This window comes from Canis lupus, chromosome 11 (assembly GCF_011100685.1).
Source record: "Canis lupus familiaris isolate Mischka breed German Shepherd chromosome 11, alternate assembly UU_Cfam_GSD_1.0, whole genome shotgun sequence".
NCBI lineage: Eukaryota > Metazoa > Chordata > Mammalia > Carnivora > Canidae > Canis > Canis lupus.
In genome coordinates this window covers 40,150,030-40,164,927 of record NC_049232.1, presented here as the reverse complement: position 1 = coordinate 40,164,927, position 14,898 = coordinate 40,150,030, and the positions used below count along the sequence as shown (strand labels likewise).

At 36.7% G+C, this 14,898-nt stretch overlaps 1 protein-coding gene and 1 non-coding gene across 4 annotated transcripts in view; both read left to right on the top strand.

Annotated features, from left to right (window-relative positions):
- Positions 1 to 14,898, top strand: part of MLLT3 (MLLT3 super elongation complex subunit) — a 279,534-nt gene that overhangs the window by 96,079 nt on the left and 168,557 nt on the right. The window lies entirely within an intron of this gene.
- On the top strand, positions 14,113 to 14,220 carry LOC119874125. Its single transcript, XR_005367336.1, has one exon. It is a non-coding gene; the product is annotated as a U6 spliceosomal RNA (small nuclear RNA).

Genomic DNA, 14,898 nt, shown 5'->3' with positions numbered 1-14,898 from the left:
GCCACACTGTTTTGATTCCTACAGTTTTGTAATATATATATTATAATCTGGGATTGTGATACCTCCAGTATTTTTTTTTTTTTTCAGGATTGCTTTGGCTCTTAAGGGTCTTTTATGGTTCCATACAGATTTTCATATTATTTGTTCTAGTTTTGTGAAAAATACTGTTGGTATTTTGATAGGGATTGCTTTGACTCTGTAGATTGCTTTGGGTAGTATGAACATTTTAACAGTAGTCTTCCAATCCACAAGCAATGGAATATCTTTCTGTTTGTTTATGTCATCTTCAGTTTTTTTTCATCAGGGTTTTATGGTTCTCTGAGTACAAGTCTTTCTCCTCTGGGTTAAGTTATTTCCTAGGTATTTTATTATTTTCAGTGCAATTATAAATAGATTTGTTTTCTAAATTCTCCTCTGCTACTTTGTTATTAGTGTGTAGAAAAGCTACTGATTTCTGGGTATTAATTTTGTATCCTGAAACTTTTTAAATTCTTGTTATTATCTTTGGTAGAGTCTTGAGGATATTCTATGTATAGTATATTATGTCATCTGCATATAGTGACAATTTAACTTCTTTACCAATACTGATGCCTCTTACATCTTTTTCTCATCTGATTGCTATGCCTAGAACTTCTAGTACCATGTTGAATAAAAGTGGCCAGAGTGGACATCCTTGTCTTTTTGCTAATTTTAGAGGTAAAGCTGTCAAATTTCTGCTATTAGGTATGATGTTAGCTGTGAGATTTCCATACAGATTAAAATCTTTTATTATATTGAGAAATGTTCCCTCTAAACCAACTTTGTTGAGTTTTTATGCACAGTTGAATTTTATTAAATGCTTTGTCTAGGGGTGCCTGGGGTTCTCAGAGGTTGAGCATCTGCCTTTGGCTCAGGTCCTGATCCCAGGTCCTGGGATCAAGTCCCACATTGGGCTCCTAATAAGGAACATCTTCTCTTTCTGCCTGTGTCTCTGCCCCTTTCTCTCTGTGTCTGTCATGGATAAATAAATAATTAAAAAAAATAAATGCTTTGTCTATATCTGTTGGGATGCATAAGATTTTTATCCTTTGTTTTTCTGATGTGGTCTATCATAGTGATTGATTTACAAATATGCATCCTTCCATCCCTGGAATAAATCCCACTTGTGATAAATGATCTTTTGAGTGTATTTTTGAGTATGGTTTGCTAGTATTTCGTGGACGATTTTTGTATCCATATTTATCAGGGATATTGGCCTGTAGTTTTCTTTCTTTTTTTTTTTTTTTTAAATTTTTATTTATTTATGATAGTCACAGAGAGAGAGAGAGAGGCAGAGACATAGGCAGAGGGAGAAGCAGGCTCCATGCACCGGGAGCCCAACGTGGGATTCGATCCCGGGTCTCCAGGATCGCGCCCCGGGCCAAAGGCAGGCGCCAAACCGCTGCGCCACCCAGGGATCCCTGTAGTTTTCTTTTTTTGTGATGTCTTTTTCTGGTTTTCTATCAGGTAATGCTGGCCTTGTAGAATGTATCTGGAAGCTTTCCTTCTTCTTCTGTTTTTTTGGAGTAGTTTGAGGACAATAAGTATAAACTTATCTTTAAATATTTGGTGTAATTTACCTGTGAATCTCTCCGGTCCTGGACTTTTATTTTTTGGTAGTGTTTTTGATCAGCAATTCAATTTTGTTACTAGTAATTGGTCTATTCAGATTTTCTATTTCTTCCAGATTCAGTTTTGGAAGATTACCTGTTTCTAGGAATTACACATTTCTCAGAATTCATTATTTTTAATGGCTAAATAACATTCTACAGAGAGAGAATCAACTGATTTATTCAGCCTTTCTGATATTGATGACAATCACATTTCCAGTTTTTGTCCTTCTAAACAGTAAAGGAAAAATATCCCTAGGTATATTATCTTTGAATAGTGGTGTTTATAGTTGAATAAATATTAAAAGTGAGATTCCTTGATGGAAGGATGAATGACTTTTAAAGTTTAACAACAATTTACCATTTGCCTTTCTAGAATATTATGTAGACTTCTTAATCTTCTTAATACCCCCTTGCCTCAAAAGGACAGTGCCCATTTCCTTATATTGCTTCCATCTTTGAATATTAACAAGCACCATTTTTGGGGCAAAATTCATCTCTTATTTTCATTTCTGTGCTTTCCAGTGAGGTTGACTACCATTTCATTTGTTTTTCATTTATTAGTATTTCTTCTATTCCTTGCTCATTTTTTCCCCTTGCATTCTTCTGCATATCCAATTGTTGGAGTTCTTTAAAGGTATTACTCCTTAGATGTGTTCAGCAATCTTCTTAGAGTTACTCACTTGATAGTGGTGCCTTTGTCTTGTCCTACAGAATTATTAAATATTTATATAATAAAATCTGTCAGTCCATTCCTTTATGATTTTGTGTAGGAATTTTGAGAATATATAACATTTTCACATCTGATTCTTGTAATTTACCTGGGATAAATGTGCAGTATTGTTGATAACCCCAATCTTCAAAGAAGTCAGCTTTGTAAGTAGTTCATATCAGATTCAAATTTTGTTTTTAAAATTCTGTATTCAGGCTATTGTACTGTGCTCTGATGGATACAACTCTTTTTACAATAAAAGTTACTTAAATTACTTGGCAGAATATAAAACAAAAATCTGTGGTATTAAAACAATTGTAATCTGTTTTCAAAGATGTCTGTGAATATAAGATACAAATTCTTTTGCTAGTGAAAGAGGCATTGATGTGTACGTACAGAAGTAATTCCGGCTTGCCATGGTGAGCTGTTTTTAACATGGCATCACACACAGCAGTTCAGTTATTTATGCTTAAAACAACCAAAAACCTTAAGTGCAGATATTAATGAATCCTTGTCTCAGGAGAAAAAGCAAGGAAGAAAAGAAACAACCCTCCAATAAGGGTGCTTTAATGACTCAGACTAGGTCCTAATAGAGTGTGATAACCACTTTTATCCAGAGATAAAGATGAATTAAAAATATAGTAAACACTTCTTCCCACTGTATTCATCTGATTGAAGCCGAGTAAATATACCTTTCCATATATTTTACTGTTTACCCACATTTTAATGGGTATACTGCCTATAGTGAACATGCTAAAAAATAGATCACCAGCTTAGGTAGGCTTCAGTGATTGTACTACCAGATGTTAACAGGACCCAATCTGGACTCTGAATGGGGAGAGTTTGACAAATCTAAGCAAAGTTGGTGTTCATTTAGATCTTCACAAAATATAAACTGTGTGGGCACTATGTATACTAGGGAAAAGAGGGAACTCAATACAAGTTACCTCTCCTGCATGGAAAGAGAAGAGCCCTAGCTCTTAAAATTCCCATTGGTTTATTTTGGCTTGTAATTCCTTGTCCTGTCTTCACCGCCCCCTCTCTAAACACAAAATCACCCAACTTTTAAAATGAAACTATTTGAAATGAAATCATGTAACATGTTCTCTTGGTTGCTAATTCCCTTGGGGCTATAGAGTTGACAGTTGTATGAACTAGTGATACCATAAATTAGAAATGATTTGAGTACAGTAAAATTGGGATCCTTGGCCATTTTTTTTTTTAAAGCTGGCCCTATGGGGTCTATATATTTGTTTTATACTTATTTTAATGACCATGCCAGATAGAGTTTGCCATCTGGGTTAAAATTTTTTTTTTTAGGAAAATTTAATACCTTTTGTTTTATTCTTTCTAATTCAAGAGGCTAGTTTCTATAAACTTGAATTGCATGGAGTCGGACTTTGTAAAGCAGTAGTTTGTGCTTATCTGTCCAATCCTTCCTTATTGCCTGAATCTTTAACTATCTTTTGTCTTCTTCATTCTTTACCTCCAAGATTTACTTTCAGTTCCTCACTAAAGCCATGACTGGGGTTTTGTTGACTAGAATTTCTTCTCTTTAGGTCTCTAGATCCTGGGATGATAGTGTTGGCTCTGGGGTAGTATCCTCCCCTATCTCTTTCTACCATCTGTAAACACTTTCATTCTGCCTTTAGTGGATGGTCCTCCTGAGGATACACGAAGCAGAGTGTTTGTGAAAGGAAACTGATAAGACTGAAGACATTTTCCTTTATAAAGCAGGCAGGGTGGAATGTGGGGAAAGGTAAGGGAATAGATCTGTTGTCATTATTACTTGTGCATTTCAAGCCTTCTGTGGGTTTTGCATTTACCTGGGGTTTTGTGAGACCAAAACTAATGGACTTTATGACAGGGAAGTTGAAAATATTTTAAATTTAAAGCAATCTTGAAAGCATGGTACTGTGATTCTGGTCAATAGGAGAGCCTAAAATAATTTATTGTGTTTAAGCAGCAGGGAATGTAAATTTGAATATTTTAATGTTCCTAATTAATTTCCAGCTTTAGTATGCCTACTTCTCTCCTCAAATAAGCTGCTTGCTTTCTTCTATTCTTTTTTGATGTGTTATATTTTAATGCTTGGCCTGGCTATTAGGCACACTTCATTTGGATTGATATGTTGTTGTTGTCAAATGTACTTTTATTTTTTAAAGATGTTATTTATTTATTCATGAGAGACACACAGAGACAGGCAGAGACATAGGCAGAAGGAGAAGCAGTCTTCCAATGGGGAGCCCGATGTGGGACTTGATCCCAGGACCCTGAGATCATGACCTGAACCACCCAGACATCCCATAAAATATATTTTTCCTTTTAGTTTAGTTTTATTTTGATTTTAACATTTAAAATAAAAAAAATGGAGGGGATCCCTGGGTGGTTCAGCGGTTTAGTGCCTGCCTTCGGCCCAGGGCCTGATCCTGGAGTCCTGGGATCGAGTCCCACATCAGGCTCCCAGCATGGAGCCTGCTTCTCCCTCTGCCTGTGTCTCTGCCTGCCTCTCTCTCTCTCTCTCTCTCTCTCTCCTTCTGTCTTTCATGAATGAATAAATAAATAAAAATCTTAAAAAAAAATAAAATGTTGAGCCTGTTGACTTATCTATTGTTTTGCTTGAGAGTTTTGTGTGTTTCCATTTTGGGAATAGGCTGCATAGTATTATGTGATTGGTTAATTTTCTTCTAATACTGCCGCTCTGCCTTTGAAGAAGACAATGAACTTGCTATAGTTAGTAAGCAAAGTCTTGCATGCATGGGCAGGAGGAAATTGGGTAATCCTGAGAAATCATCCGCTAGCTTTGAACATGAGATTAATTTTGGTTTTGATTACTGTGTTATACCAGAGGTTGAGAAGGAAGGAGGAAACACGTAAGGGTCTGGTTTTTAAAGCAAGCTTTAGAAAGGTTATGTAAGATTTGATCTTTCTATAAATATCTTTTTATAGTGATACCATTGTCATTTAAAAAAAAATAATAGAAGTTTTGAGCATAGGCCCAGTCACTTGGACCAGGCAATTTTAGGCTTAAGAAATATTCCCTCAGAATACCAGTTTTCATCAGAGGCTGATGTTCTTTTGGAACCTTGTAAGGAACCTTGTAAGGTAAGAGGTGGGTAGGTGAAGATGCTGAACTAACAGATTATATAAATTTATAGTCTGTATATAAGCACTCAAATTTAGAGATAAGGATGGGTGGAAAACTTGACCTGAACTCTGCTTGTCCCCTTCCCCCCCTTTAAAGATCAGTTAGCTTCTGGAGGGATGTTTTAAGAAATAGAGCTCTTTGCCAAAAGTAGATACTGTCCTTAAAATCTACTCTTCACTCTAGCATTAAACCAGGGTCTACCCTGTTGAAGATTTTAGGGGTGCCTTGCACTCTTGCTACTGCTAATTGAATAGTAAGTATTGATTTGTAACAAAGAAAATTAATTTTATGTGTTTGTGAAGGATTCACATTTAAGGGATGTTCCCCCTCTCTCTTAAATAGCAAGTGATTAACTGCTACTTTAATTTTCAATTAATCAAATTAGGTTTCTACTGGTAAATTTTGATTACATGCAGTTCTAACAGCTTCCAGATACACTTCTCTTTCCCATATGCTTACCATATGCTGAGCAAAACCAATGTAGAATAAATTAGTGTAAAAGTAAGAACACTTAGTTCTTTTGTAGAGTTCATCTTGAATGATGGAAGACAGCTCAGAATCATTTTAGCTACGAGGCACCTTTTGAAAAGTGATATGGCAAAATAGCCCATTTATGTGTGCCAAGGTCTGTTTTCATAAATGTAAATTTGAAAGTTCATTAAAATTTTGGCATGTGATTTGGAATGCATAATAACTGGAAGTGATTCAAAGCCAGAAATCTGTATCCTTATACCAACAACATGTTTCACTGAAGACTGGCTTTGTATGGTTGTTTAATATTTAAAAGTTAAAAAAAAATAGTATTTACCCGATGGTTATGGCTCTGGAAACTATGTGCAGGACGGACGGCTGTAGAAGCAAGGGAGCGCCAGCAGTCTAACCCGTGGCCCAGAATGCTCCCCAGCTTCTCCTCCTTGTATAAGCAAGGCAGGTGACTTTGGAATAGTGAACCCTGCCCCTCATTTTTCAGAGATGGCCAAACAGAAATGCAAGTTTTCCTCGCTTTCTTTGGGAATGTGAAGATGGACCATGAAGGACATTACTGCTCATGTAAAAAGAGCTGAGAAGCGGCCAAGCTGGGGTCAGACATAGGTGGCATCTAATGCTAGTAGCTAATGTGAGCCTTTATGCTTGCAGATATTCTAATGTTACATGCCAGGCATAGTGCTAACCTGTAATATAAGCCTCCCAAGGTGAGGATGTAGAAGCAGAGGAGAAGAGAAAAAATTGACCTAGAGTTGGTGCAAATAAGCCCATTTCTTATCTGTAGTAAGGGAAGTGCATTTCACCACAGACCTTTTAAGGCATCTTCCAGTGAGGCAGAGGAAGCAGTGCCACAGCCAAGGTAAGAGCTAATGAGGAATGACTGCAACAGGAAAGGTTTTATTTTAGAGCTTATGGGCTAACCTTTTCAAAATCTTATCGTCTGCCCATTGTTACTTTTGCTGTTATATATGTGTACTTTGTACAGATGCCTTATTTATTTTGTTATTTCTCTTTACAACTGTGTTTTTAAAGTTTCTTGTTCCCTGACCTCTCAGGCGCTCTGGTTTCTGCCTTCCAATTTTGTCATAGGAGAGAAAAATGGTTTATGAAGGGGATAAGATGATCACCAGGATGAAAAGTCAACACTCCTAGGAGTGGTGATGATGTCCTTAGCTCACATTCTATCACTTAGTATGCCATTTGTGATATTGTTCTGTAATTAACCAAGCTTCCTGGAGAAAGTAAGTTTAAAATCACTGTCGTCTTGGTTTATTTCTTCTCTTAGCCTATTTGACTTTGACACATGCTTCTCTCCAACTTCTGTAGCTTCTCATTCTGACAGGATACTTTGATTCTTACCTCTGGCTGGCTAGCCAGCCCTGTTTCAATGTATCTCAGTCACCAGATTGGATGTTCTTGTACCTGTTTTGTTTACTCTCTTTTTTGGTCTATTGTTTTCTTTTATCCAAATTAGTAGTTTTTCCTACTAGCAGGCTCTCTTTCTTCAAATCATTTTTTTCCCCCCACTGTGGCCAGTTACCGTTCTAAAAACACAAGTCTCCTCAAGTTTTTCTGCCTCTTAAAAAGTATTTGATGGCTGTTACCTGTAGAATTTAGCTCCTTACAGTACTCTGTAAAGAACATCACAGGCTGACACTTGCTACTTTACTAGCCTCATGGCTGGTCACACATAGCCAGATACATACAACCATACTTCATGTTCACTTTTAGTTCCTCATCAGGCCGTGTATTCTCTCTACCCTGGGTTGTTCGCTTATGCTTTTCCATTTTGCCTACAATGGATGCCTTTCATTTTCTTCTTGGCAAGTACTTACCTACTTTTCCTTAGAGGTAATCTCTTTTGGGTGTGATGTTAACTGAGTCTCCTAAGCCTTAATGAAGGCTGCCTGTGGTGTGGTTATATTATGGTTTTTGGTAAATTTGCCTTCATGGTTAGATGCTTAGCTATGTAAGAAGCAGGAGACTGTGTCTTGCTCATCTTTGTCTTCTAGCACATAGCAGAAGGCCTGGCATGCAGTTGTGTTCCATAAATATTTATTGTATGGAGTTTAGTTTATTTTTCATTACATTTTATAGAGAATGAGTGAATCTTAAAGTAAATGAAGTACCTGTAAATGGTATATTTGAACGAAGATTTGTGGTTTATCATGATTTGTGGAAGTAGAAAGGGAAATATCACAATTCCTTGGCACTCAAATTAGTGAATAGATACCAAGAAGCATAATTGGTGAGTTATCAAAAACATATTCACCTTTGGCTAGGGAAAATATGTGTGTGTGTTTCAATGAAAAATTAACTTGAAACCAGTGAAAGAATGATTTGAAACTCTGAATTATAAATAGTTCTTAGTGATTATTGTTAGGGCTGGAATAGTACCTAGGTTTCTAGGCGCTGATTATAAGGAAGAATGGTGGAGTGGAAGGGCTTGTAAAGAACCCAGTTGATAATGAAGAATGAAGTGATTGCCATCAGGTTCTCTATGTGACCTAGGGTAAGTAATTTTTCTGCCTTCACTTTTTATAACAGAGTACCTGAATCAATGGTATATGCTGGACTGTAAGTAGTCAAGAAAGAAGAGTATTGGCAGAAACAAGAATGGGCAAAACGTCGAGCCCCAGCGATTTTAGTATATACTTTGTCATTTAATTTGTATGGTGCAGTCCCCCTGTTCTTGCAGCCCCGGGTGGATATGTTCTGGGGTAAATTATATTTTACAAGTATTTCCACAACATTGTCTCTCATTTTACATGTTCTTACAATTTGATTTTGATACTCCTATCAAGAAGTGGGGGTGATGTTTCTTCCCTTTGAAGCTGAGTGGTCTTTTGTGACTATTCCAGCCTACAAAGAACTGCAGAAATGATTCTAGGTGATTTCTGAAGCTAGATCATAAAGACTATGTGGCTTCCTCTTTGTTGGTTGGAATGTAATGCTTGGTTGCGAAACCTGCAGCCACCATGTGGGTAGTCCATTTATCCTGAGGCCATCAAGTTGTGAGGCAAGACCACATGGAAAGGCCTTGAGAAAACTAACTGCATTAAGAGAGATGTCCAGCCAGTCTTCTGCTCCAACCCAGCCTCTCCAGCTACCGTCTGACTGCAGCCAAATAAGAAATTTTGAGCCCAAACTACTCAGCTAAGTCTTCCTGAATTTCTGACCCAGAAACCATGAAAGATAGTAAAATGGCTGTTGTCCTTTTATTATTTATTTATTATTATTTTTAAGATTTTATATATTTATTCATGACTCAGAGAGAGAGGTAGAAACATAGGCAGAGGGATAGGCAGGCTCCCCAGGAGGAGCCTGATTGTAGGACTTGATCCTGGGACCCCGGATCATGCCCTGAGCTGAAGGCAGATGCTTTACTGCTGAGCCACCCAAGCGTCCTGGTTGTTGTCCTTTGAAATTATGTTTGGGGTTGTTTATTCAGCAGCTGGTCATTAGAACATGTTTTTTTGGAGAAGCATTTTCTATTTTCTTCTACGGAGTATTGAAGGAAGATGGGGCTGGAACTAGAAACCTTTCTTAGTGCAGATTTAGAATCATCATTGCCCTAACACTGTTGCCCCAAACTTTCATGCCCTAGTTGGGTGTAGGCCGGGGAAGGGAGATCATAAAAGAGAAAATCATGTAACAAAAATATTTTCCTCTTCACGTAGCTTTACCTAATAGTTGATAAAGAAGGGCTAGCCAAGAGTAGATACTTAAACTGACTCTATCTAAAGAATCTGTTTTGGGGAAATAAAGCCATGGGCAAGAAATTCTGCAGATGAGCTTGGGGATATCTCTATGGGAAGAGTGAATGAGGCAAAACCAGGCTGTTGTCAAGGAGGCCAGAATTTATGTTGACTAATTTATTGTTCTGTGTGCTTTTTAAAATATTAAAATAAAAAAATAAATATTAAAATATAGTACCTTTTATGGGTTGAATTTGTCCTTTGACAAAAGATTTCCTTATTTGGAAATAGGGTCTTTTGTAGAGATCATAGTGGATTAGTGTGAGCCCTATATCCAATGGCTCGTGTCTTCATAAGGAGGCATTGTGAAGGTCTGGAGAGACACAAGGAAGAAAGCTATGAGAAGACAAGACAGAGATTGGAGTTAGGCCACCACAACTAAGGAATGTGAAAGTACCTGCACCCACTGGAAGCCAGAAGCAAAAGGAGTGAAGGAAGACCTCTCTCTTAAAGTGTTCAAAGGGGGTTGGCCCTGCCAACACCTTGATTGCCTTGACTTCTGTCTTCTAGCATGAAGGATTAGATTTTTGTTGTCTCAAGGCAACCAGTTTCTGATACTTTGTTGTGGCAACCCTAGGAAACTTGTGGTGTCTGAAGTTTAGATAGGGACAGTGAAGAAGTGTTGATCTTCAAAAGTTATGGAGATGAAAAGATAAGCCACAGGCTGGGAGAAAATATCTGCCAAACATCTATCTGACAAAGGACTTGAATCTAAAATATATAAGGCATATACAACTCAATAATAAGACAACCCCATTTAAAAATAGGCAAATGATTTAAAGATTTCAAGAAAGGAGATACATATCAGAGAAGCTTATGAAATGATGCTCAGTATTGGTAGTTTTAGGAAAATACAAATTAAAACTACGAGATACTATACTATGCTTAGAATGGCTAAAATTAAACAGAATGACCATACCAAATGTTGATGAGGATATGGAGCAACTGGAACTCATACATTGCTGGTCAGTACCTAAAATGGTAAAATCCCTTTCAAAGACATTTTTTCATTTTCTTAAAGCATTAAGCATACAACCGTCTGATTGTTCTATACATAGCTATTTACAAATCCAGGAGAGTTGAAAGCATACCTCCATAGAAAGACTTTATACTAATGGTGCTAAGGGCATGGTTTGTAAACTGGAGGTAACCCAGATGTCCACCAACAGGTAGATGGGTAAACAAATTGTGGTATAATAAAATACTACACAGCAATAAAAAGGAATCAGCTATCAATATTTACAATAATATGGATGAAGCTTAATTAAATAATTATATTGCGTAAAAGAAGCCAGTCCTCTCCCCAAAAGAGTACATATATATAAATTTTAGACATATCAAATTTTAGAAAATGCAAAGTAATTATAGTGACAGTGACAATCAGTGATTCTGGGAGATAGGGCAGGGCAGGGATGTGAAAGATTTTAGGGAGCTATGAAAAAATATTTAGGGTTGATGGATATGTTCATAATCTTGACTGTGGTGATGGTTTGCTTGGTGTATATTTATGTCAAAACATCAAATGCACATTACATTTGTGATTTTTTTAATATGTCAATTATGTCTCAAGCCAGAATAAAAAGAGAAAACTTATATGGGAAAAATTAGGGTTAAGATGGGGGCTTAAACTCCAGGCTCTATTCTACTAATACTCATCAGCCGAGTGTGAACTGGTACAGTTTGCTTTTGCCACTTACTTGCCATGTCTTTAATGGCAAGAGACCCTTTAAATCTAGAGCCAACAAGTAAACCAAATTTTAGAATCATTTGGGGTTTAATCACAGAAGACCATGGTGGGTTATAGAATAAGGGATTTCTTATATAAATTAAGCCTTAAAGATTAATCTATGAGCTTGGGAAATGAAGGACCAGGAGGCAAATTGGAGGATAAGTAGAGTTTTCAACTAGTCAGAGAAGCCAAGGGTGAGACAAAACTCATGGGTTAGGGGCCGTGGAAGCCTGTGCCTCTGTGTAACTACTACCTGTTTGTATCTGTTGGTAGGCCTGGAGTTTCTGTTGGCCTACATTACATGTAGGACTGGTTGGAAAGGTGGATAGGGATCTGTTAAGAGCAAAGGTAAGTTTGAACCCACCCACAGAGCTATGTCTTGTCACTGTACTAACCATAACAACTTTCAGAGAGTAATGTTTTCCAAGACCATACAGATCTGTCCAGATTTGTGCAAATTCTACTTTTGGTCAACTTTAAGCTAAAACTATGCAGGGAAGAGATCTCAGGAAATATAGTTTGATGCTTAACAAATTTGACACAGCATAAACGACCACAACCTGCTAATTAATGGCCTTGGTAATTTGTAGTACTTGTTATGAACCCATAGTCCCCTGTTCTTATGTGATGGGTCGATTATGCTAAACAAATACAGAATATCTTTGCGAGTGATCTAATTGGCACAATGCAGTCCAGGCATGAGGAATAAGGGTAGATCTTTTCAGAATCAGGGCTGATTGCAATGTAAACAATAGGGAGACTCTCCATCCCCTCTTACAAGGAAGGTGTTTATAGCAACATAAACACCTTTTCAGCACAGTAACATAAACAGTTTCTCAAGGAAACATTCTCTGGCATTCAGGAAATGTTTCTTTCTTTACAAACAAAAAAGTGTGTTTTTCTTAAGATTTAATTTACTTAAGGGCTCTGTTTAGAACAAGGCTATGATTGTAGAGGGATAAAGTTATTCCCAGAGCACTTTTCTGGTAGGCTGTAGTCGAAGTCCTTAAAGAAGCATCTTGTTTAAAAATCTGTAGACTAACAGAGCACAGGTCAGTACAGGTGTACCATGTTACACTTCAGATCCACCTCTGGAAAGTTGTATAAATTATACTTTTGTGAGTCAAATTATATTACAAAGTCCCAGTAGTCTATGATTTGATATTTTCTTGAGAAAATCCTTCTTGAAAACATGAAGACACTCTGTTACAGGTATGACATATGGTCTGCAGTGAGTCCAGGGACTATGATAGGGGCCATGTATTTGTCTCAAATATACATAGTTAGCTCATTTGTACAGTGAATAAATGCTTCCTAAAATTGGTCAAATTAGGATTCTTAAATTAAAATTCTTTAACCTTTTTAACTGTTTTAACCTGGAACAATTGGAAATAGATTTCATCCATAAGACCCATTATGTTTTTGAAATGGAGGGGAAAATTCTTTAGCAAGAATGCTTTCTTAATAGAGAATGGAGAACAGATGTCCCTATTTTCAACATGTTATTAAAAAATATATAGCTCTGGTAGTGCAGCGAAGATGCTGTTAATAGGCACGAAGCATCAGCCACATGCATGTTTTTTTTTACCTTTGTGGAAAGGCTTGATTTAATGAAAATATTTACCAAAAATCTCTAGGAATGATTTATTCATTGGTAACTTGATTTTGTGTAGCTTTGCACAACTTAGAATGGGGAAGTAAGAGATGGTTTATCATGCTGCCTTTTACCTTAAACTCTGGACTAGTGCTTCTCAAAATAATGTGCAAATGACCTAGGCAACCCCCTTTTTTTAAAAATAAAGATTTTATTTATTTATTGGAGAGAGAGAGTGCTAGAGACAGCATGAGTGGGGTGGAGGGGCAGAGGGAGAGGGAGAAGCAGATTCCCCGCTGAGCAGGAAGCCCCATGCAGGACTCCATCCCAGGACCCTAAAATCATGACCTGAGGTTAAGGCACATGCTTAGCCTACTGAGCCACCCAGGTGCCCCAACCTAGGCATCTTGTTGGTGAATGTAGGTTGTGATTCAATAGGTTTGGGGGTAGGGTCTGAGATTTTTATTTATTTTATTTTATTTTACTTTATTTTATTTGGGATTTTTATTTCTGGTAAGTTCTCAGGTTTGTAGAACACACTCTGAAAAGCAAGTTAGAAGGCTTTCCTGAATGTAATTTTTGCTGTGGTTTCTCATAGTATTCAACATTTTACAAGAAGTGTAGTAGATACAGAGGAAAATGATTTTTTTTTTTAAAACATATGCCCAGTTTTTGTCTTCCAGACAAAAAGATAGTGGTAGACTCTCCCATTAATTAAGTAGCTTGCTAATAGTTTGGCTGGAATTAAGTATAGGCATTTCCCATTCAACTATATTATGTAAGTATATTATGTTTTAAAATTTTTGAAAGTGGTGTAGTTTAAAAGCCAGCCTCTCATTGAGATGCCAGTTACCCCAGAAGAAGAAGAATCATTTTGCATATGTGTGGAGTACAACTGTGGGATTATTTTTTTTCCTCTGGAAACATCTCTTTGGTATCTATAAAACTAATAAAATAATTACACCCTTGAATGGTAACCTGTAAAAAAATTAAATGATTTTTTTGTGGTTATTAAAATCAATTCAGGTCCAACTTCATTGTTTTTGGAGAAGAGTTTGTGTTTGTTTCGGCAGCACATAGACTAAAGATTGGAATGATACAGAGAAGATTAGCATGGCCCCTGCACAAGGATGACACACAAATCTGTGAAGGCAAGAGTTTAATATTGAGGAAATGTTCATGGAACATTCAGGAAAGCTTGCCTGTTTGAAGGATAAAAATGGAGAGCTGATTTGAAAATATTTTTTAACTGTCACCATTTTTTTTAAACCTTTATAATGGGCAATCTGAAAATGTTAAAATTGCAGCAAGTGATATTGATATTTTTGTCTTGAATAGTTTCAAAGAAAACTTCAGGCAGTTGAATTTTTCTGGGAAATATCATTAAAATATGATTTTGAGGCTAGGGAAAAGTTTAGAGATATAAAACCAAATACTTCAAGGAATTGTCTGTCTATTTCTTAAATAGACAGTTTTTCTTAATTTTAAGTTTAACCTTTATGTAATTGAAGATTAAAAAGAGAAAAAATGGACATCTTTTAAGCTTTCTGGATCAGTGCATAAATCTGATCTTCCCTGAGGAATGGGAAGAGATGTAACCAAATGGCTATTATCTCTTTTTAGATGATGTGAGAGATCATAGACATCATCCACAATAGTGAAAATCCCCTAGGATCTGACACAGGTGGGAAAAAGAATTCCCAGGGATTTCCAGGAAGTCAAATTGTGTTTATCTACTATGATGATAGCTGATAGCCAAATTAATTTTAGTCTTCAGATAACAAATGAGCACTTTCCCAAGCATATCTTCCAAAAGATTGAGGCTGTAGTAGAATTTGAAAAT